Source organism: Mustela putorius, unplaced genomic scaffold, assembly GCF_011764305.1.
Source record: "Mustela putorius furo isolate JIRA1106 unplaced genomic scaffold, ASM1176430v1.1 tig00000460_pilon_pilon_pilon, whole genome shotgun sequence".
NCBI lineage: Eukaryota > Metazoa > Chordata > Mammalia > Carnivora > Mustelidae > Mustela > Mustela putorius.
The window spans coordinates 5024369-5049629 of NW_025421389.1; the positions used below are offsets into that span (position 1 = coordinate 5024369).

The following is a 25261-nucleotide window of genomic DNA, read 5'->3' on the forward strand; positions in this document are numbered from 1 at the left end:
TACCTCTGATGAAGAGGGCACAGTCTTTGAATTTTTCTCTGTTGAAAATTTTTCCTCCTCTTCATTTTGGTGAGAGATGGTTGAAGGGATGTGTAGCTGAATTTACCAACCATGGTGCAGGCAAGGTGCACTCTGGAACGCTTATGAGCAATCGTGATTCCCCACCAAAAAAACAAAAAGAAAAAAGAAAGAGAGAGAGAGAGAGAGAGAGAAACTGGGAAAAAAAAAAAAAAACTAAAAGAGAAGACCCAGCCCGAAAGGGCCCCAAAGGTAAGATTTATAAAGTGTATAAACAAAAAGAGATAAACAAAACGACTGACAAAAGTAAATGACAAAAAAAAAGAGAGAGAGAGAGAGAGAACCCAGCCAAAATGAACACTAAGTATAAGATTTAGATACTAGCAGAACAAAAACAAATACATAGAAACACTGAGGGAAGAAATAGTTGGGAGGGTGGTTATAATTTCTCAGTGTGGGTGAGGAAGGTTATTTTGATTTTTCCTGGGTGTATCTTGAAATCTTTGTTAAAGGACTCAACTTTCCTGAGATAAAGGGGAGTTAAAACTGGTTTATATATAGGGGTAGTATTGATTGGGGAAAGAGGATTACCTTGAAGCTTATCTCTATATGAATATTAAAAAAAATATAAAAGCAAAAAAAAGAGAGATATATGTGTCAAAAAAGTTCAAGTTAAAAGGTTATTATGGGATTTGTTGTACTGAACCTCTAATTGTGATGGTAAATATGTTAAAATTGTTTAAAAATTAAAAAGAATGAGAATAGTGGGGACGGATTAAAAATAAAGGTATACAGGTTTTATGGCAATACTGGGAACTTCATATTTTCTTTCCCCCTGATCCTGGGGATTTACAGTTTTATAGGGACTCTGTCTTGGTTGTCCTCTTTTTTTTTTTTTTTTTTTTTGTCGGAGGGAGCTGGCTTTCTCTGGGAGGAGCCTGCCACATGGTTTTTCAGTCAGTGTTGCTAGAGTTGAATTTTCCTGCCCCCTATCAAGGGTCTGGGCTCTTAGGACACTGGTTTTTCAGGCTTTTGTTCTCTGGAGGTTTTTCTTTTTTTTTCCTCCTCTTTGCAGCTTTTGGCAGTTCTTCAGAGGTTTAGAGGAAAGCAAACTGCACCCAGACCTCTGTCTCAGAGAGAAACCTCAGTCTGTTCCCCTCTGGGTGGTCCAGAGCACACAGACTTGCCTCTGCCACCTCTACTGGCAAAACATATCCCCAGCTACAGTCTCAGGGGTCACAGGAGTTCCTGTTTGTTCTCCGGTGCTACTGTGAGCAGTATTAGTCCAGAGAGCTGGCTTCCGGTGGCTGCCCTTGCTGTAGCTGTCTGGGCAGGTCCAGACTGCTAGAGAGGTCCCAACCAGAGATAGCCAGCTGACATTTTCCCATTGGCCGGCTGGGGCTGGAAGTGTTCAGACTCTCGCCAGTTCTAGAAAGAACCAGCTAGAGCCTGCACAGACCTCTCTCAGGGGAGGGTGTGGAGCATAGCTCATACCCCAGTCTTGCAACCCACATGCAGAATGTAAAAGGTTGTGGTTCTAGAGAGTGCTAGCTGGCATCCACACCAGACTCTTGCACATGTTCCACCTCCCAGAAACTCATACACACTTGGTGACCTAGGGACCAAGGCATGGATGCTTTACTGCACTCTCTCTGGCACTGCAGCAGTGGTGGCCACCCTGGGTCTGTGGGCTTAAGCCCATGCCCCTAACCATCCAATTCCACCAATTTCCCCTTAAGATCTTTTGATCTTTTTGAGTGATTTTAACCAGACTCCAAGTTGGTCTCCAATCACAGGGCACTCTTGTATTGGGGTATTACTTTCCAATGGGTCACTTCTGGTGGCTCCCTCCCCATTTTGTTTATCTTCAGATATCAGTCCAACATTCCCATTCTGCTTTACCTGTCCACTGGTGTCTTCTGCCCCCACAGATACAGAAGTGTATAATCCTACATCTCAGGCTGATTTCATGGGTATACAGAGTGTTCTAGTAGATAATCAGCTCACTTTAGGGGACCAGTTGAAACAGCATCTCTTACTTCTCTGCCATCTTGTCCCCCTCCTCATGATCTGGTTTCAGTAAAGAGACAATTTTAAAAACAACAAGAAAAAAAGAAAACAGTTTTATACAAGGGGAACCCCATAAGACTTTCAGTTGACTTTTCATCAGAAACATCACAGCCCAGAGGAGAATGGTTAATGTAATGAAGAAAAGGGAAAAAAAAAAAAAAAAAAAAACAAAAAAACGGAGGAGTCAAGATGGCGGAGAAGTAGCAGGCTGAGACTACTTCAAATAGCCGGAGATCAGCTAGATAGCTTATCTAAAGATTGCAAACACCTGAAAATCCATCCGCAGATCGAAGAGAAGAAGAACAGCCATTCTGGAAACAGAAAAGCAACCACTTTCTGAAAGGTAGACTGGCGGAGAAGTGAATCCAAAGCGACGGGAAGATAGACCCCGGGGGGAGGGGCCGGCTCCCGGCAAGCGGCAGAGCAACCGCGCACAAAATCAGAACTTTTAAAAGTTTGTTCCGCTGAGGGACATCGCTCCAGAGGCTAAACCGGGGCGAAGCCCACGTGGGGTCAGCCTGGCCTCAGGTCGCGCAGGGTCACAGAAAGATCAGGGGTGTCTGAGTGTTGCAGAGCTTGCGGGTACTGGAACGGGAAAGCCGGCTACAGAGACAGAGCCGACAGTAAGCTCACAGCGTGGGGTGACCTTGAACAGGTCGCAGGCTCAGTGAGCTCGGAGCGAGCCAGAGGTCAGGCAGACGGGAGTAACTGGGCGCTGGTCTCTGAAGGCGCACTGAGGAGTGCGGCCCTGGGCTCTTGGCTCCTCCGGGCCAGAGACCAGGAGGCCGCCATTTGTATTCCCGTCCTCCGGAACTCTACGGAAAGCGCTCAGGAAACAAAAGCTCCTGAAAGCAAACCCGAGCAGATTACTCACCCCGGCCCCGGGTAAGGGCAGTGTAATTCCGCCTGGGGCCAAGACACCTGAGAATCACTACAACAGGCACCTCCCCAAGAAGATCAACAAGAAATCCAGCCCAGACCAAGTTCACCAACCAAGGAGTGCGGTTTCAATACGAAGGAGAGCAGCAGAATTCCAGAGGAGGAGAAAGCCAAGCACGGAACTCATGGATTTTTCCCTGTGATTTTTTTTAGTCTTGCAGTTAATTTAATGTTTTTCTTTTTCATTTTTTGTTTTTTCTTTTCTCCCCTTCAGGCAAAATTTTTTTTAACTGTTACCTTTTTCTTTTTTAACGATTTTTTACTAGTTTATCTAATATATATATTTTTTCTTTTTTATATTTTTCTTAGGTGTTTTCTTTTTTTAATTCTTTTCTTTTCTTTTTTCTTTTTTTTTTTCATTTTTTTTCTTTCTTCCTTTTTGAACCTTTTTTATCCACTTTCTCCCCTCTCACGATTTTGGATCTCTTCTAATTTGGTTAAAGCACATTTTCCTGGGGTTGTTGCCACCCTTTTAGTATTTTACTTGCCCCTTCATATACTCTTATCTGGACAAATGACAAAACGGAAAAATTCAACACAAAAAAAAGAACAAGAGGCAGTACTGAAGGCTAGGGACCTAATCAATACAGACATTGGTAATATGTCAGATCTAGAGTTCAGAATGACAATTCTCAATGTTCTAGCCGGGCTCAAAAAAGGCATGGAAGATATTAGAGAACTTCTCTCGAGATATATAAAAGCCCTTTCTGGAGAAATAAAAGAACTAAAATCTAACCAAGTTGAAATAAAAAAAGCTATTAATGAGGTGCAATCAAAAATGGAGGCTCTCACTGCTAGGATAAATGAGGCAGAAGAAAGAATTCGTGATATAGAAGACCAAATGACAGAGAATAAAGAAGCTGAGCAAAAGAGGGACAAACAGCTACTGGACCACGAGGGGAGAATTCGAGAAATAAGTGACACCATAAGATGAAACAACATTAGAATAATTGGGATTCCAGAAGAAGAAGAAAGAGAGAGGGGAGCAGAAGGTATACTGGAGAGAATTATTGGGGAGAATTTCCCCAATATGGCAAAGGGAACGAGCATCAAAATTCAGGAGGTTCAGAGAATGCCCCTCAAAAACAATAAGAATAGGCCCACACCGCGTCACCTAATAGTAAAATTTACAAGTCTCAGTGACAAAGAGAAAATCCTGGAAGCAGCCCGGGAAAAGCAGTCTGTAACATACAATGGTAAAAATATTAGATTGGCAGCTGACTTATCCACAGAGACCTGGCAGGCCAGAAAGAGCTGGCATGTTATTTTCAGAGCACTAAACGAGAAAAACATGCAGCCAAGAATACTATATCCAGCTAGGCTATCATTGAAAATAGAAGGAGAGATTAAAACCTTCCAGGACAAACAAAAACTGAAAGAATTTGCAAACACCAAACCAGCTCTACAGGAAATATTGAAAGGGGTCCTCTAAGCAAAGAGAGAGCCTTCAAGTTGTAGATCAGAAAGAAACAGAGACCATAAACAGTAACAGTCACCTTAAAGGCAATACAATGGCACTAAATTCATATCTGTCAATACTTACCCTGAATGTTAATGGGCTAAATGCCCCTGTCAAAAGACACAGGGTATCAGAATCGATAAAAAACCAAAACCCATCTATATGTTGCCTCCAAGACACGCATTTTAAGCCCGAAAACACCCCCAGATTTAAAGTGAGGGGGTGGAAAAGAATTTACCATGTTAATGGACATCAGAAGAAAGCAGGAGTGGCAATCCTTATATCAGATCAATTAGATTTTAAGCCAAAGACTATAATAAGAGATGAGGAAGGACACTATATCATATTCAAAGGGACTGTCCAACAAGAAGATTTAACAATTTTAAATATCTATGCCCCCAACGTGGGAGCAGCCAACTATATAAACCAATTAATAAGAAATTAAAAAAAACATCAACAATAATACAATAATAGTAGGGGACTTTAACACTCCCCTCACTGAAATGGACAGATCATCCAAGTAAAAGATCAGCAAGTAAATAAAGGCCTTAAACGACACACTGGACCAGATGGACATTGCAGATATATTCAGAATATTTCATCTCACAGCAACAGAATACACATTCTTCTCTAGTGCACATGGAACATTCTCCAGAATAGATCATATCCTCGGTCCAAAATCAGGACTCAACCGGTATCAAAAGATTGGGATCATTCCCTGCATATTTTCAGACCACAATGCTCTAAAGCTAGAAGTCAACCACAATAGGAAGTTTGAAAAGAACCCAATTACATGGAGACTAAACAGCATCCTTCTAAAGAATGAATGGGTCAACCAGGAAATTAAAGAAGAATTGAAAAAAATCATGGAAACAAATGATAATGAAAATACAACGGTTCAAAATCTGTTGGACACAACAAAGGCAGTCCTGAGAGGAAAATATATAGTGGTACAAGCCTTTCTCAGGAAACAAGAAATGTCTCAGGTACACAACCTAACCTTAAACCTAAAGGAGCTGGAGAAAGAACAAGAAAGAAACCCTAAGCCCAGCAGGAGAAGAGAAATCATAAAGATCAGAGCAGAAATCAATGAAATAGAAACCAAAAAAATAATAGAACAAATCAATGAAACTAAGAGCTGGTTCTTTGAAAGAATTAATAAAATTGATAAACCCTTGGCCGGACTTATCAAAAAGAAAAGAGAAAGGACACAAATAAATAAAATCATGAATGAAAGAGGAGAGATCACAACTAACACCAAAGAAATACAAACTATTATAAGAACATACTATGAGCAACTCTACGCCAATAAATTTGACAATCTGGAAGAAATGGATGCATTCCTAGAAACATATAAACTACCACAACTGAACCAGGAAGAAATAGAAAGCCTGAACAGACCCATAACCAGTAAGGAGATTGAAACAGTCATTAAAAATCTCCAAACAAACAAAAGCCCGGGGCCAGACGGCTTCCCGGGGGAATTCTACCAAACATTTAAAGAAGAACTAATTCCTATTCTCCTGAAACTGTTCCAAAAAATAGAAATGGAAGGAAAACTTCCAAACTCATTTTATGAGGCCAGCATCACCTTGATCCCAAAACCAGACAAGGATCCCACCAAAAAAGAGAGCTATAGACCAATATTCTTGATGAACACAGATGCGAAAATACTCAACAAAATACTAGCCAGTAGGATTCAACAGTACATTAAAAGGATTATTAACCACGACCTAGTGGGATTTATTCCAGGGCTGCAAGGTTGTTTCAACATCCGCAAATCAGTCAATGTGATACAACACATCAATAAAAGAAAGAACAAGAACCATATGATACTCTCAATAGATGCTGAAAAAGCATTTGACAAAGTACAGCATCCCTTCCCGATCAAAACTCTTCAAAGTGTAGGGATAGAGGGCACATACCTCAATATCATCAAAGCCATTTATGAAAAACCCACCGCAAATATCATTCTCAATGGAGAAAAACAAAGCTTTTCCGCTAAGGTCAGGAACACGGCAGGGATGTCCATTATCACCACTGCTATTCAACATAGTACTAGAGGTCCTTGCCTCAGCAATCAGACAACAAAAGGAAATTAAAGGCATCCAAATCGGCAAAGAAGAAGTCAAATTATCACTCTTCAAAGATGATATGATACTATATGTGGAAAACCCAATAGACTCCACTCCAAAACTGCTAGAACTTGTACAGGAATTAAGTAAAGTGTCAGGATATAAAACCAATGCACAGAAATCAGTTGCATTTCTCTACACCAACAGCAAGACAGAAGAAAGGGAAATTAAGGAGTCAATCCCATTTACAATTGCACCCAAAACCATAAGATACCTAGGAATAAACCTAACCAAAGAGACACAGAATCTATTCTCAGAAAACTATAAAGTACTCATGAAAGAAATTGAGGAAGACACAAAGAAATGGAAAAATGTTCCATGCTCCTGGATTGGAAGAGTCAATATTGTGAAAATGTCTATGCTACCTAAAGCAATCTACACATTTAATGCAATTCCTATCAAAGTACCATCCATCTTTTTCAAAGAAATGGAACAAATAATTCTAAAATTTATATGGAACCAGAAAAGACCTCGAATAGCCAAAGGGATATTGAAAGAGAAAGCCAACGTTGGTGGCATCACAATTCCGGACTTCAAGCTCTATTACAAAGCTGCCATCATCAAGACAGCATGGTACTGGCACAAAAACAGACACATAGATCAATGGAACATAATAGAGAGCCCAGAAATAGACCCTCAACTATATGGTCAACTAATCTTTCACAAAGCAGGAAAGAATGTCCATTGGAAAAAAGACAGCCTCTTCAATAAATGGTGCTGGTAATACTGGACTGCCTCATGCAGAAAAATGAAATTCGACCATTTCTTTACACCACACACAAAAATAGACTCAAAATGGATGAAGGACCTCAATGTGCGAAAGGAATCCATCAAAATCCTTGAGGAGAACACAGGCAGCAACCTCTTCGACCTCTGCCGCAGCAACATATTCCTAGGATCAATGCAAAAGGCAAGGGAAGCAAGGGCAAAAGTGAACTATTGCGATTTCATCAAGATCAAAGCTTTTGCACAGCAAAGGAAACAGTTAACAAAATCAAAAGACAACTGACAGAATGGGAGATGATATTTGCAAACGACATATCAGATAAAGGACTAGTGTCCAGAATCTATAAAGAACTTATCAAACTCAACACCCAAAGAACAAATAATCCAATCAAGAAATGGGCAGAGGACATGAACAGACATTTCTACAAAGAAGACATCCAGATGGCCAACAGACACATGAAAAAGTGCTCCATATCACTCGGCATCAGGGAAATACAAATCAAAACCACAATGTGATATCACCTCACACCAGTCAGAATGGCTAAAATCAACAAGTCAGGAAATGACAGATGCTGGCGAGGATGCGGAGAAAGGGGAACCCTCCTACACTGTTGGTGGGAATGCAAGCTGGTGCAGCCACTCTGGAAAACAGCATGGAGGTTCCTCAAAATGTTGAAAATAGAACTGCCCTATGACCCAGCAATTGCACTATTGGGTATTTACCCTAAAGATACAAACGTAGTGATCCAAAGGGGCACGTGCACCCGAATGTTTATAGCAGCAATGTCCACAATAGCCAAACTATGGAAAGAACCTAGATGTCCATCAACAGATGAATGGATCAAGAAGATGTGGTATATATACACAATGGAATTCTATGCAGCCATCAAAAGAAATGAAATCTTGCCATTTGCATGGATGGAACTAGAGCGTATCATGCTTAGTGAAATAAGTCAAGCAGAGAAAGACAACTATCATATGATCTCCCTGATATGAGGAAGTGGTGAGGCAACATGAGGGCTTAAGTGGGTAGGAGAAGAATCGAAGAATCAATGAAACAAGATGCGATTGGGAGGGAGACAAACCATAAGTGACTCTTAATCTCACAAAACAAACTGAGGGTTGCTGGGGGGAGGGTGTTTGGGAGAAGGGGGTGGGATTATGGACATTGGGGAGGGTATGTGCTTTGGTGAGTGCTGTGAAGTGTGTAAACCTGGTGATTCACAGACCTGTACCCCTGGGGATAAATATATATGTTTATAAAAAATAAAAAAATTAATTAAAAAAAAACCTACAGCCATGACTACTCTATACAGACAAACTGTAATTTTATAATTAGAGAAATAAAAATTTTCCCACAACAAAAGCAAAAAAGTTCAATATCAGTAAATTAGCCTTTCAAGAAACATTAAAGGCAATTATTTGTGTATGTCGGGGGGAAACCATAATCAAAAGTAAGAAAATTGTGAAAGAAAAAAAAATCACAGGTAAATACAAACATAATTAAAGTAGTAAGTTAATCATGACAGATATTAGAGCATGTAAGGGCTAAAAATCTACTATATCTGTAAAGATTATTCAAGAGATTCATGAAATAAAAGGATGTATGACATGTACTTAAAATATGGGGGAGGAGAGCAAACATTAGTGCTTCTAGAATGGGTTCAAACTTAAACAATCTTCAACTTAATATAGATTGCTATAGGCAGAAGATGTTATATATGAACCTAGTAGTACCCACAAATCAAAAACATATGATAGATAGACAAAAAATAAGATAAAGGTATTAAAAAACACGAAGAGCCATCAAACCACAAAGGACAAGAGCAAAAGCAGGGGAAAGAAACAGACCTACAAAAACATCCATAAGCAAGCAAGAAAATTGCAATATGTACTTAACAATAATTATTTTAAATGCTTTAATCACAATACATGGGTTGACTGAATGATTTAAAAAAAAAGCAAGACCCATCGACATAACGTCTACAAGAAACTCACTTGAGACCTTAAGACATGCAAACTGAAAATGAAGGAATGGAAAAACATTAACCATGCAAATGAAACTGAAAAGGAAGCCTGGATAGCAATAGTTATACTGGACAAAACAGACTTAAAAAAAAAAAAAAAAGACTGTAGCAAGAAACCAGGAAAGACACTACATAATGATAAAGGGAACAATCATTGTAAATATTTATTAACTCAACATAGGACCACATAAATACATAAATCAACTATAAGAAGCATAAAGAAAGAAATTGACAATAATCTAATAAGAGTAGGGGACTTTCACACCTCACCTGCATCAATGGACAGATCATTCAGTCAGAAAATCAACAAGAAAACACTGACTTTGAATGACACTTTGGACCAGATTAACCTAACAAATACATGTAAAACATTCCATCCAAAACACTGGAATATTATTTTATTCAAGTGCCCCTGGAACATTCTTCAGAATAGCTCACATATTAGGCCACAAAACAAGTATCAATCAATTTTAAAAAGTTTCAAATCATACCATGCATTTTTTCCCAATTACAATAGTGTGAAACTAAAAATAAATCTCAATGAAAAGTCTGGAAATAACACAAATACATAGAAGCAAAATAGTCTGTTCCTATACAGTGAGAGGATCAACCAAGATATTAAACAAGAAGTCAAAAAATACTTGTAGAAAAAGTGAAAGTACAATGGTACGAAATCTTTGGAATGTAGAAAAATCTGTTCTAAGAGGGAAGATTGTAGTAATACAAGCCTATCTTAAGAAGAAAAGTCTCAAGTAAACAATCTAAACTTACACTGAAAGGAACTAGAAAGAGAAGAACAAATCCCAAAGCCAGTAGAAGGAAGTAAATAATAAATATTAGAGCAAAAACAAGTTAAATAGAAACTAAATAACAACAACAACAAAACAATAGAACAAATCAACAAAATGAGGACTGCTTCTTTGAAAAGATCAACAAAATTTATTCAAACTTTCGCTGGACTCATCAAAAAAGAAAAGGATAACTCAAATAAAAAATGATAAATGAAAGTACAGAAATAAAAACCAACACCACAGAAATACAATGAATTTTAAGAAAATACTATGAAAAATTACAAGCCAACATATCGGACAACCTAGGAGAAATGGATAAATTCCAAGAAACAATAGTTTTCCAAAATTGAATAAGAAAGAAATAGAGAATTTGAACAGACTGATTACAAGCAATTATATCCAACAAACAAAAGTCTAGGACCAGATGGTTTCACAACTGAATTCTGCTATATATTTAAAGAGGGGATGGGGTAACAAAGTGATGGGCACTAAGAAGAGCACATGTTGTGATGAGAACTGGGTATTGTATACAACTAATGAATCATTGAACACTACATCAAAAAATAATGATGTACTATACAGTGCCTAACTGAACATAATAAAAAAAGAAGAAAAATTTTTTTATATAATTTTTTATTTTTTATAAACATATATTTTTATCCCCAGGGATACAGGTCTGTGAATCACCAGGTTAACACACTTCACAGCACTCACCAAAGCACATACCCTCCCCAATGTCCATAATCCCACCCCCTTCTCCCAAACCCCCTCCCCCAAGCAACCCTCAGTTTGTTTTGTGAGATTAAGAGTCAGTTATGGTTTCTCTCCCTCCCAATCCCATTTTCTTTCATTTATTCTTCTCGTACCCACTTAAGCCCCCATGTTGAATCACCACTTCCTCATATCAGGGAGATCATATGATAGTTGTCTTTCTCCGCCTGAGTTATTTTGCTAAGCATGATACGCTCTAGTTCCATCCATGTAGTCGGAAAAGGCAAGATTTCATTTCTTTTGATGGCTGCATAATATTCCATTGTGTATATATACCACATCTTCTTGATCCATTCATCTGTTGATGGACATCTAGGTTCTTTCCATAGTTTGGCTATTGTGGACATTGCTGCTATAAACATTTGGGTGCACGTGCCCCTTTGGATCACTACGTTTGTATCTTTAGGGTAAATACCCAATAGTGCAATTGCTGGGTCATAGGGCAGTTCTATTTTCAACATTTTGAGGAACCTCCATGCTGTTTTCCAGAGTGGCTGCACCAGCTTGCATTCCCACCAACAGTGTAGGAGGGTTCCCCTTTCTCCGCATCCTCGCCAGCATCTGTCATTTCCTGACTTGTTGATTTTAGCCATTCTGACTGGTGTGAGGTGATATCGCATTGTGGTTTTGATTTGTATTTCCCTGATGTCGAGTGATATGGAGCACTTTTTCATGTGTCTGTTGGCCCTCTGGATGTCTTCTTTGAAGCAATGTCTGTTCATGTCCTCTGCCCATTTCTTGATTGGATTATTTGTTCTTTGGGTGTTGAGTTTGATAAGTTCTTTATAGATTCTGGACACTAGTCCTTTATCTGATATGTCGTTTGCAAATATCTTCTCCCATTCTGTCAGTTGTCTTTTGGTTTTGTTAACTGTTTCCTTTGCTGTGCAAAAGCTTTGATCTTGATGAAATCCCAATAGTTCATTTTTGCCCTTGCTTCCCTTGCCGTTGGCGTTGTTCCTAGGAAGATGTTGATGCGGCTGAGGTCGAAGAGGTTGCTGCCTGTGTTCTCCTCAAGGATTTTGATGGATTCCTTTCGCACATTGAGGTCCTTCTTCCATTTTGAGTCTATTTTTGTGTGTTGTGTAAGCAAATGGTCCAATTTCATTTTTCTGCATGTGTCTGTCCAATTTTCCCAGCACCATTTATTGAAGAGGCTGTCTTTTTTCCATTGGACATTCTTTCCTGCTTTGGCGAAGATTAGTTGACCATATAGTTGAGGGTCTATTTCTGGGCTCTCTATTCTGTTCCATTGATCTATGTGTCTGTTTTTGTGCCAGTACCATGCTGTCTTGATGATGGCAGCTTTGTAATAGAGCTTGAAGTCCGGGATTGTGATGCCACCAACGTTGGCTTTCTCTTTCAATATCCCTTTGGCTATTCGAGGTCTTTTCTGGTTCCATATAAATTTTAGCATTATTTGTTCCATTTCTTTGAAAAAGATGGATGGTACTTTGATAGGAATTGCATTAAATGTGTAGATTGCTTTAGGTAGCATAGACATTTTCACAATATTGACTCTTCCAATCCAGGAGCATGGAACATTTTTCCATTTCTTTGTGTCTTCCTCAATTTCTTTCATGAGTACTTTATAGTTTTCTGAGTATAGATTCTGTGTCTCTTTGGTTAGGTTTATTCGTAGGTATCTTATGGTTTTGGGTGCAATTGTAAATGGGATTGACTCCTTAATTTCCCTTTCTTCTGTCTTGCTGTTGGTGTAGAGAAATGCAACTGATTTCTGTGCATTGGTTTTATATCCTGACACTTTACTTAATTCCTGTACAAGTTCTAGCAGTTTTGGAGTGGAGTCTTTTGGGTTTTCCACATATAGTATCATATCATCTGCGAAGAGTGATAATTTGACTTCTTCTTTGCCGATTTGGATGCCTTTAATTTCCTTTTGTTGTCTGATTGCTGAGGCTAGGACCTCTAGTACTATGTTGAATAGCAGTGGTGAAAATGGACATCCCTGCCGTGTTCCTGACCTTAGCGGAAAAGCTTTCAGTTTTTCTCCATTGAGAATGATATTTGCGGTGGGTTTTTCATAGATGGCTTTGATGATATTGAGGTATGTGCCCTCTATCCCTACACTTTGAAGAGTTTTGATCAGAAAGGGATGCTGTACTTTGTCAAATGCTTTTTCAGCATCTATTGAGAGTATCATATGGTTCTTGTTCTTTCTTTTATTGATGTGTTGTATCACATTGACTGATTTGCAGATGTTGAAACAACCTTGCAGCCCTGGAATAAATCCCACTTGGTTGTGGTGAATAATCTTTTTAATGTACTGTTGAATCCTTTTGGCTAGTATTTTGTTGAGTATTTTCGCATCTGTGTTCATCAAGGATATGGTCTATAGCTCTCTTTTTTGGTGGGATCCTTGTCTGGTTTGGGGATCAAGGTGATGCTGGCCTCATAAAATGAGTTTGGAAGTTTTCCTTCCATTTCTATTTTTTGGAACAGTTTCAGGAGAATAGGAATTAGTTCTTCTTTAAATGTTTGGTAGAATTCCCCCGGGAAGCCGTCTGGCCCCGGGCTTTTGTTTGTTTGGAGATTTTTAATGACTGTTTCAATCTCCTTACTGGTTATGGGTCTGTTCAGGCTTTCTATTTCTTCCTGGTTCAGTTGTGGTAGTTTATATGTTTCTAGGAATGCATCCATTTCTTCCAGATTGTCAAATTTATTGGCGTAGAGTTGCTCATAGTATGTTCTTATAATAGTTTGTATTTCTTTGGTGTTAGTTGTGTTCTCTCCTCTTTCATTCATGATTTTATTTATTTGTGTCCTTTCTCTTTTCTTTTTGATAAGTCCGGCCAAGGGTTTATCAATTTTATTAATTCTTTCAAAGAACCAGCTCCTAGTTTCATTGATTTGTTCTGTTATTTTTTTTGGTTTCTATTTCATTGGTTTCTGCTCTGATCTTTATGATTTCTCTTCTCCTGCTGGGCTTAGGGTTTCTTTCTTGTTCTTTCTCCAGCTCCTTTAGGTGTAGGGTTAGGTTGTGTACCTGAGACCTTTCTTGTTTCCTGAGAAAGGCTTGTACCACTATATATTTTCCTCTCAGGACTGCCTTTGTTGTGTCCAACAGATTTTGAACCGTTGTATTTTCATTATCATTTGTTTCCATGATTTTTTTCAATTCTTCTTTAATTTCCCGGTTGACCCATTCATTCTTTAGAAGGATGCTGTTTAGTCTCCATGTAATTGGGTTCTTTTCAAACTTCCTATTGTGGTTGACTTCTAGCTTTAGAGCATTGTGGTCTGAAAATATGCAGGGAATGATCCCAATCTTTTGATACCGGTTGAGTCCTGATTTAGGACCGAGGATGTGAGCTATTCTGGAGAATGTTCCATGTGCACTAGAGAAGAATGTGTATTCTGTTGCTTTGGGATGAAATGTTTTGAATATATCTGCGATGTTCATCTGGTCCAGTGTGTCGTTTAAGGCCTTTATTTCCTTGCTGATCTTTTACTTGGATGATCTGTCCATTTCAGTGAGGGGAGTGTTAATGTTCCCTACTATTATTGTATTATTGTTGATGTGTTTCTTTGATTTTGTTATTAATTGGTTTATATAGTTGGCTGCTCCCACGTTGGGGGCATAGATATTTAAAATTGTTAAATCTTCTTGTTGGACAGACCCTTTGAGTATGATATAGTGTCCTTCCTCATCTCTTATTATTGTCTTTGGCTTAAAATCTAATTGATCTGATATAAGGATTGCCACTCCTGCTTTCTTCTGATGTCCATTAGCATGGTAAATTCTTTTCCACCCCCTCACTTTAAATCTGGAGGTGTCTTCGGGCTTAACATAAGTGTCTTGGAGGCAACATATAGATGGGTTTTGTTTTTTTATCCATTCTGATACCCTGTGTCTTTTGACAGGGGCATTTAGCCCATTAACATTCAGGGTAACTATTGAGAGAGATGAATTTAGGGCCATTGTATTGCCTGTAAGGTGACTGTTACTGTTTATGGTCTCTGTTTCTTTCTGATCTACCACTTGTAGGCTCTCTCTTTGCTTAGAGGACCCCTTTCAATATTTCCTGTAGAGCTGGTTTGGTGTTTGCAAATTCTTTCAGTTTTTGTTTGTCCTGGAAGCTTTTCATCTCTCCTTCTATTTTCAATGATAGCCTAGCTGGATATAGTATTCTGGGCTGCATGTTTTTCTCATTTAGTGCTCTGAAAATATCATGCCAACTCTTTCTGGCCTGCCAGGTCTCTGTGGATAAGTCAGCTGCCAATCTAATATTTTTACCGTTGTATGTTACAGACTTCAATACCTATTCTTCCCAATCATCCTACAAGGAGAGACTTGCCCTGATATTGAAACCAGATAAAGAAATTAGAAAAAATGAAACTACAGTACAGTATCTCTGATGTACACAAGTGGAAATATCCTCAAAAAATATTAGCAAACCGAATTCTATAATACATTAAAAAACAACTCACTACAATGAAATGAGTTTATTCCAGTAATTAAGAATGGAGCATAACAAAAAGCATGGAGGGCATGGGGATTTAGAGAGAAGGGGGAGGGTTAAATTGGAAGGGGAGGTGAATCATGAGAGACTATGGACTCTGAAAAACAATCTGAGGGGCTTGAAGTGGTGGCGGGGGTGAGAGGTCAGGGTACCAGGTGGTGGTTATTATAGAGGGTATGGATTGCATGGAACACTGGGTGTGGTGAAAAAATAATGATACTTTTATGCTGAAAATAAATAAATGAAAAAAAAAGAATGGGTATATATTTATAAATCAATCTATATTACATTGCATTTTCAGAAAAAGATAAAAAGGTGCATAAAAAGCAAAGTACAACATCTATTCATGACAAAATCTCAAAATCAAAGTAGGTTTTGAGGAAACATGCCTCAACATAATACGATACATAAGAGAAACCCACAACTATCATCATACATGGTGAAAATCTAAGGGCGCTTACTCTACAATGAAGAATAAGATAAGGATGTCCACTCTCACCACTTTTATTCAACATACTGGAGTTCCTACCAATCAGACAAGAAAAGGACATAAAAGGCATCTATTTTGGTAAAGCAGAAGTAAAACTTTCACTATTTTCAAATATATAACCCTATACCTAGAAAAGCCCAAAGACTCCACCAAAAATCTGCTAGAACTGATAAATGGATTCAGAAACTCACAGAAAACAAAATTAATATACAGAAATCATTTGCATTTTACACATTAATAATGAAGTAGAAGAAAGAAAAAATTATAAAACAAACCCCTTGGGGCGCCTGGGTGGCTCAGTGGGTTGAAGCCTCTGCCTTCAGTTCAGGTCATGATCCCAGGGTCCTGAGATCGAGCCCCACATCAGGCTTTCTGCTCATCAGGGAGCCTGCTTCCTCCTCTCTCACTGCCTGCGTCTCTGCCTACTTGTGGTCTCTGTCTGTCAAATAAATAAATAAATTCTTTAAAAAAAAAAAAAAAGAAAAGAAAACAATCCCCTTCACAATTGCACCAAAAATAATAAAATACCTAAGAATGAACTAAACCAAGGAGGTAAAGTACTCATTTTCTGAATACTGTATAGTATTGACTAAAGAATTTGAAAATGACACCAACAAATGGAAAGATATTCCAAGCTCATGTACTGGAAGAACCAATATTGTTAAAATGTAGTATGCAAATAAATCTACAAATTTAATGCAATCCTTATAAAAATACCAATAGAATTTTTCACAGAACTAGAAAAAAATATTCTAAAATTTGTATGGAACTGCAAAATACCCCAATTGCAAAGCAATCTTGAGAACAAGAACAAAGACGGAGGTATACAATCGCAGTTACCATATATAGTACAAAGCTTTAGTAATCAAAACAACACGATACTGGCAGAAACATAGATACATAGGTCAATGGAACAGAATAACAATGCTTATTCTTCCAATCCATTAGCATGACATGTGTTTCCATCTCTGTGTCTTCCTTAATTTCTTTCATAAGTGTTCTGTAGATTCTCGAGTATAGGTCCTTTACCTCTTTGGTTAGATTTATTCCTAGGTGCATTATGGGTTTTGGTGTTATTGTAAATGAAATCAATTTCTTAATTTCTCTTTCTTCTGTTACATTGTTAGTGTATAGAAATGTGACTGATTTCTGCCCATTGATTTTGTATCCTGTTACATTGCTGAATTACCATATGGAATCTAGTAATTTGGGGTTGGACTCTTTTGGGTTTTCCATGTAAAGTATCGTGTCATCTGTGAAGAGAGAGAATTTGACTTCTTGCCAATTTGAGGACATTTTATCTCTTTTCATTGTTTGATTGCTGAGGCTAAGACTTCTAGTACTATGTGGAACAGAACAGGTGAGAGTGGGCATCCCTCTCGTGTTCCTAACCTTAAGGGGAAAACTCTGTTTTCCCCCATTGAGAACGATATTTGCTGTGAGCTTTTCACAGATGGCTTTTGTGATATTGAGGTATATTCCCTCTATCCCTATACTTTGAAGAGTGTTAATCAGGAAAGGATGCTGTATTTTGTCAAATACATTGTCTGTCAATTGAGAGGATCATATGGTTCTTACTTCTTTTATTTATGCAACTTATCACTTTGATTATTTGCAATTATTGAACCACACTTACATCCCAAGAAAAAATTCCACCTGGTCATGGTGAATAATCCTTTTAACGGACTGTTGGATCTTACTGCTTAGGATCTTATTGAGTATTTTAGCATCAGGGATATTGGTTTGTAATTCTTTTTGATGGGGTCTTTGTCTGTTTTTGGGATCAGGGTAATGTTGGCCTCATAGGATGAGACAGGAGGTTCCCCTTCAATTTCAATTTTTTTTTTGAAACAGTTTCTGTAGAGTAGGTATTATTTCTTCTTCAAATATTTGGTAGAATTCCATTTGGAAGCCATCTGGTCTTAGGCTCTTGGTGTTGGGGAGCTTTTTGATGACTCCTTCAATTTCCTTGCTGGTTATTAGTCTGTTGAGATTGTCTATTCTTGTTTCAGTTTCGTAGTTTATAAGTTTCCAGGAATGCATCCATTTCTTCCAGGTTGCTTAATTGTTGACATACAGTTCCTGGTAAAAAAAAAAAAAAAAAAAAAAAAAAAAAAAAAAAAATTTAATTTTTGTTTCTATTTACTCAGTATTAGTCATGATCTCTCCCCTTTCACTCATGATTTTATAGATTTGGGTCCTTTCTCTTCTGGATAAGTCTGGCCAGTGCTTTTCCGATCTTATTAATTCTTTTTTTTTTTTTTTTTACTTCCATGCAAACATCCTTTATTCTTCTTTTAACAAAAATGGAATCATTCCACATACAATTTTGTAACTTCTCTTTTCACTTAGCATATTATGAAGAACATTTACATATTATTAAATGTTCTTTTTAAAAAATGTTTTCAATTTATTTATTTTCAGAAAAACAGTATTCATTATTTTTTCACCACACCCAGTGCTCCATGCAATCCATGCCCTCTATAATACCCACCACCTGGTACCCCAACCTCCCACCACCCCACCACTTCAAACCCCTCAGATTGTTTTTCAGAGTCCATAGTTTCTCATCATTCACCTCCTTTTCCAATTTACCCCAACTCCGTTTTCCTCTCTAACACCCCTTGTCCTCCATATTTGTTATGCTCCACAAATAAGTAAAACCATATGATAATTGACTCTCTCTGCTTGACTGATTTCACTCAGCATAATCTCTTCCAGTCCCGTCCATGTTGCTACAAAAGTTGGGTATTCATCCTTTCTGATGGAGGCATAATACTCCATAGTGTATATGGACCACATCTTCCTTATCAATTCGTCCATTGAAGGGCATCTTGGTTCTTTCCACAGTTTGGTGACTGTAGCCATTGCTGATATAAACATTGGGGTACAGATGGCCCTTCTTTTCACGACATCTGTATCCTTGGGGTAAATACCCAGGAGTGCAATTGCAGGGACATAAGGAAGCTCTATTTTTAATTTCTTGAGGAATCTCCACACTGTTCTCCAAAGAGGCTGCACCAACTTTCATTCCCACCAACAGTGTAAGAGGGTTCCCCTTTTTCCACATCCCCTCCAACACATGTTGTTTCCTGTATTGCTAATTTTGGTCATTCTAACTGGTGTAAGGTGATATCTAAATGTGGTTTTAATTTGAATCTCCCTGAGGGCTAATGATGATGAAAATTTTTTCATGTGTCTGGTAGCCATTTGTATGTCTTGACTGGAGAAGTGTCTGTTCATATCTTCTGCCCATTTTATGATATGTTTGCCTGTTTCGTGTGTGTTGAGTTTGAGGAGTTCATTATAGATCCTGGATACCAACCTCTTGTCTGTACTGATCTTATTAATTCTTTCAAAAAACTATCTTCCACTTTCATTGATCTGTTCTACTGTTTTTCTGGTTTCCATCTCATTGATTTCTGTCCTAATCTTTATACTTTCACTTCTCCTGCTAAGTTTAAGCTTTATTTGTTATTCTTCCTCCAGGTCCTTTAAGTGTAAGTTTAGCTTGTGTATTTGGGATTTTTCTAATTTTTTTGAGAGATGCTTGGGTGACTATGTATTTCCCTCTGAGGACCACCTTTGTAGTATCCCATAGATTTTGAACTGATGTGCTTTCATTCCCACTGGTTTAATGAATTGTTTAAGTTTTTCTTTAATTTCTTGGTCGACCCATTTATTCTTTAGCAAGATGTTCTTTAACTTCCAAGTGTTTGAGTTTCTCCCAAATAACTTCATGTGGTTGAGTACCAGTTTCACAGCACTCTGGTCTGAAATGCAGGGAATAATCTCAATCTTTTGGTGTCCTAATTTGTGACCCAGTATGTGATCTATTCTGAAGAAAGTTCCATGTGTGTTCTAGAAGAATGTGTATCCTCTTTTTTTAGGAGGCAATGTTCTGTATAGACGTCTACAAAGTCCATCTAGTCCAAAGTGTCTTTCAAAGCTCTAGTTTCATTTTTGATCTACTTAGAGGATCTGTCCATTGCTGTGAGTGGAGTGTTGAGGTGTCCTACAATTAATGTGTTCTTATCAATGTTTTTCTTTATTTTAGTTATCAATTGGTTTATATAATTGACTCCTTCCATGTCTGGGGCAGATATTTACAGTTGTTGGATCTTCTTGTTGAATAGACCCTTTAAATATGCTATGATATCCCTCTGCATCTCTTACTACAGTCTTTGGTTTAAAATCTAATTTGTCTGATCTGAGGATTGCTACCCCAGCTTTCTTTTGATGTCCATTATTGTGGTAAATATTTCTCCATTCCCTTACTTTCAATCTGGAGGTGTTTTTAGGTTCAAAGTGATCCTCTTGAAGACAGCCTATGGATAGATCCTGCTTTTTTACTCAATCTGCCACCCTGTGTCTTTCAGTTGGAGCATTAAGCTCATTTACATTCAGAATAACTATTGAAAGATTTGAATTTAGTGTTGTATTGCCTGTAAAGTCCCTGTTTCTGTTGTAAAGTCTCTGTTTCTTTCTGGCCTAGGTGACTCTTGGTGTCTCTTTTTGTTTACATGGTCTCCCTTAATATTTCTTGCAGGGCTGGCTTGGTGGTCACATAGTCTTTCTATTTCTGCCTGTCCTGAAATCTCTTTATCTATCCATCCATTCTGAATGACAGCCTAGTTGGATAAAGTATTCTTGCTTGCAAGCTCTTCTCATTCAGTACCTTGAATATGTCTGCCAGCCCTTTCTGATTTGCCAGGTCTCTGTGGACATGTCTGATGTTATTCTGATGTTCCACCCTCCCTATGTAAGGAAACTCCTCTCCCTGGCTACTCTTAGAATAGTTTCTTTGGCTTTAAAATTTGAAGTTTTACTATTATATTTCAGGGTGTTGATCTATTTTTATTGATTTTTGGGGAGATCCTCTCTGTCTCTTGGAGTTGAATGCTTGTTTCCTTCCCCAAATCGAGAAGCTCTCAGCTATGATGCTTAAATATATCTTCTAGCTCTCTCTTACTTTCCATCCCCTTGGGGATTCCAACAATTCTGACATTGGAATGTTTAGTGGCATCATTAATCACTCTAAGCCTTTTTTCATGTGCTACCAGTAGCCTATCACTGTTTTCCTCAACTTAAATCCTTTCCATCAGCTTATCTTCTAGATCATTAATCTCTCTTCTGCCTCATTTACCCTGACTGTTAGAGGACCCAGTTTAGACTGCATCTACATAGCATTTTTAAGTTTGGCCTGATTAGGTGTCATTTCTGCTCTTAGAGATTTTATATCATCACTAATGCTCTTTTCATTTTTTAATATTTAATTATTACCTTTTAACATCTCAGTTTAATTTTATTTTTTTCAGTTTTCCAAGATTCATTGTTTATGCACCACACCCAGTGCTCCATGCAATATGCTCTTTTCAAATATACCTATTGACTTTATGATTGCTCTCCTGAATTCTAACTCTGATATATTGCTTATATCCATATCGATTAGTTCTGTGGCAGAGGACATTGTCTCTATTTCTTTTCTTTGTTGAGAGTTCCTCCTCCTAGCCATTATGTTGAGGGATGGTGGATTGAATGAGCAGAGTCCAAAATATCAACAATGACCCAACAAAACGCTAGCAAAATCCAGTGTGATCAGAAGCCACCATGAAAAACAAAGCCAAAATGAAACACAAAAGTAAAATCTAATAATTAAAAAAAAAATAAAAAGACTGTAGGGGAATGGGGACTATAATCTCCCCTTGTGGACAAAACAGGTGTTTCAGCTGTTCCTGGGTGTATTTTGGACTGTTGTTAAAGTACATTACATCTCAAAATTACAAGGAAGGTAAGAATTGTATATATATAAAGGTAAAATTGAATTCGGTGAAAAAGTGACTAAAATAAATCTTATCTATAAAAATACAGGTTTAAAAATACATGTTAAAAAGCAACTATGAGATATAAATTGATATAATAAACATCTAGCTGAAATGAGGAGAAGTTAAAAAAAAAGAGAAAAAGCATAAGAAACAGAAAAGAAATAAAAGGGAAATGTTATCTGAAAAATAAGTCATGAGGCCACACCTAGAGCTCAATATACTGTTTTACCCTGGCATTGGGTATCTATTAAAAGGATCATACAGTTCATATATTTTCTTTTATTAATGTGGTGTATCATGTTGATTGATTTGTGAATACTGAAACACCCTCTCAGCCCAGGAATAAGTCACATTTGATTGTGGTGACCTCATGGAGACTGACATTTTGGAGTCATTGGAAGATCTAGGTAATAAAGTGTCCATTTTTGGAAGATGGTGCTCTGTCTCTGGCAGAGTTTGCCAAACTCTGTGCTTAACTGGATTCTGAATTAAGAGTGTTTTGTAAACTAGAGGAAAATGTGCAAACCACTAACAGCCTGAGTGAAGCTGAAGAATTCCAGCTAGGGGTGAGTGGGCTACTAGGCAAGATGAACTGTCCATATCTATCATTAACATCTGCAGATGTGACCAAGTGCCTCAGAAGAATTGCCTCCTTTTGCTTACATACCTCATCTCAGAACTAAAAGCTACCAGAATATACTCTGTGTGAATATTCCTCCATAAAAGCTCAAGAAGGAGGCAGTAGTGAGGTCTTTCAAGTGTTGATAGGCATATATATATATGATTAAAAAATATTAAGGGAGACATAAGCAAAAGTTCTTTCCAATCATGTGGGAAAAACTTTATTGAAGAGGTCAATTGGACCACACACTGGGAAAAGATAGAATCAATTAACAAAGCCATAGCCAATGAATATGCAGTTCAGAGAAAGCTTCTAAAAAACATTTGCATGTCAGTGTCCAGTCTTTTGAATGGTCTGACAGAGCTAATAGAAAAATCAGCAAAGGTCTACCAGACAAAAAGCTCGATTTTTTCTCCTAAAAGTACTACTTCTGTTGCTAATATTTTGACTTCAAGATAAGACTTGTTGAAGATTTTAAGGACAAGCAGTGACTCTCTAAGAGAAAAGACTGCCTGTGCCATCAATAAAGTATTGATGGGCAGGGAACCTGACAGAGGAGGTAGACCTCCACTTCCAGAGATGCCTTCCTGTTGGAAAAGGCAAGATGGCCCCTAGCAGCAAGTAGGAGGCTAAGGATGAGGGATAGATGGTTATAAAAATTCCTCATATGGAGATCAAGTATGTCATGAAAAAGGAGGAGAGAGAGGAATGTGGTGGCTATGACCATAGTAGCCATAGGGGAAGAAAATTAATAAGCATCAAAGTGCCTGGACAGGTAGAAGGAGTGGAGAAAGAGGTGGCTACCAAGATGGTTTTTATTGAGATTCTGGTTTCCAGCCAGGTGCCTATCATGGTGGCCACAGTGGTAGCTATCAAGGTGGTGGTTATGGTGACTTCCAAACATCTATATAAGCAGAAAGTGGATACCAGTATGATGGATGCCAGCAGGACAATAGATACCAAGACAGTGAGTGCCATAATTATCAAGGCAGTAGTCGTGGAGAGAGAGGTGGTCACAGAGGCCAAGGTGGATGTGGAGGCCAGGGAGGAGGTTGAAGAGGAATGTAGAGCCAGAATTATCACCAAGGGGAACAATTTGAACAGTGTGTTCAGCATGGAGTTTATTAGTATAATCATTCTGAATTTAGAGAGGAAAGAAATGCAAATTGAGGCCACAGAACCTTACACTTTGCTAGAGCTCAAGTAATAGAAACTTAGTTTCAGAATCCTGAGCCCAGCATCAATTTAGAATTAATGTGAGACCACAGGTGGAAGGCAGATTCTTACTTGGCATAAGTATTTATAGGTCTTCACTCAATTCTGTTGCTGGGTTTACTTTTTTTTTTTTTAAGGATTTATGTAACACAGTTTGATAATCTTACTTAACATCTCTCTTTTATATAAAGAACTTTTAAAAAGGCAATCAAAACTTCCTTTAATTGATCAGTAGATTAATTCCACAGTCAGAATATGCATTTTTTAGGAAGAAATTACTTGAATAAGTAGTTTTCAAAAAGAAGATTTGGAAATGAGGATTCACCTAGACTTTTTTTAGGTTTACACCTAGGAAACTTCCTCAAACAATCCATTTATATATGTTTTCCTTAATGTATTCTAATGCCTATTTTCCAAACACAGTTCTGTTCTGACTGGCTTTTTATTCAGAGACATGATGCCACATTTGTTTCATGATAGAGTTCAGGTCATTTCCTATTAAATGAGCTTTTATGCAGATAGCACATTCAGTAGCTTTGTCCATATAATGGGATACTGTATCATATGCTCGACTCTGAAAACCTTGAACATGGCCAAAATCTATAAGGATTCTAAAAGCAAACTATTTCATGAATGTACAGTACCTGTAGGCATTTTTATAGTATAACAACTCAAACTGACATGTATCCACTCAAAACAAATTCCTCCTTAAACCTTATCTTTACTTGAAATCTGTTAGAAGAAACAGCAAACTGAAATTTGTTTTATTCATGAGTTTATGCCACTGGCTCAGCAAATATAAGTTAGCTTGCTTTGGCCAGAACACATTTTTGTGATGGAAGAAATGTACTACTAAGTAAGAGGATGGATTTTTGCTTAGTTCAGGAGGTCCTTTATTATTGCTGGGAAAAAAAAAAAAAAAAGCCTGGTTGAGTTGATGTTTTACACTTACTTACTGAAATCTACATGAAGCTTCTTGATGGGATTTGTATACATAAACACTGTCAAACCGTAAAAGAAAATTGGAAGTGTGTTTTGTGTGAAAGGTGAGCAGTAAAGTATTTGTGTGTCCTCTATAAGTGAATGAATGAATGAATGAATATTTAGTAGAGTTCTCCTGTGAAGCCATCTAATCCTGGGTTGTTTTTTGTTTGGAGATTTTTTATTCAAATTTATTGCTGGTAATTGTTCTGTTCAAATTTTTCTATTTCTTTTTTATAAAAAGTGATCCAGTTTAATTCTTCCACATGTACCTGACCAGTTTCCCCAACACTATTTGTTGAAGAGACTGTCTTTCTTTTTTTTAAGATGTTGTTTATTTAATTGACAGACAGAGATCACAAGTAGACAGAAAGACAGGCAGAGAGAGAGGGAGGAGGAAACAGGCTCCCTGCTCAGCAGAGAGCTCAATGCAGGGCTCGATCTCAGGACCCTGGGATCACGACCTGAGCCAAAGGCAGAGGCTTTAACCCTCTGAGCCACCCGGGTGCCAGGAGACTATCTTTTTCCCATTGAATATTGTTTCTTGTTTTGTCAAAGATTAATTGATGATATAACTGTGGATTTCTTTTTTGGGATTTTTTAAATTGTGTTCCATTGATCTATGTGGTTTTCTTGTTGTTGTTGTTTTTGTCTTTGTTTTTGTTTTTTGCCAGTACCATACTATTTTGATTACTACAGATTTATAGT

The 25261-nt window shown here is 37.8% G+C and overlaps 1 pseudogene; it reads left to right on the forward strand.

Annotated features, from left to right (window-relative positions):
* Positions 1 to 23527, forward strand: part of LOC101674731 — a 118370-nt pseudogene extending 94843 nt beyond the window's left edge.
* The last annotated feature ends 1734 nt before the right edge of the window (positions 23528 to 25261 follow it).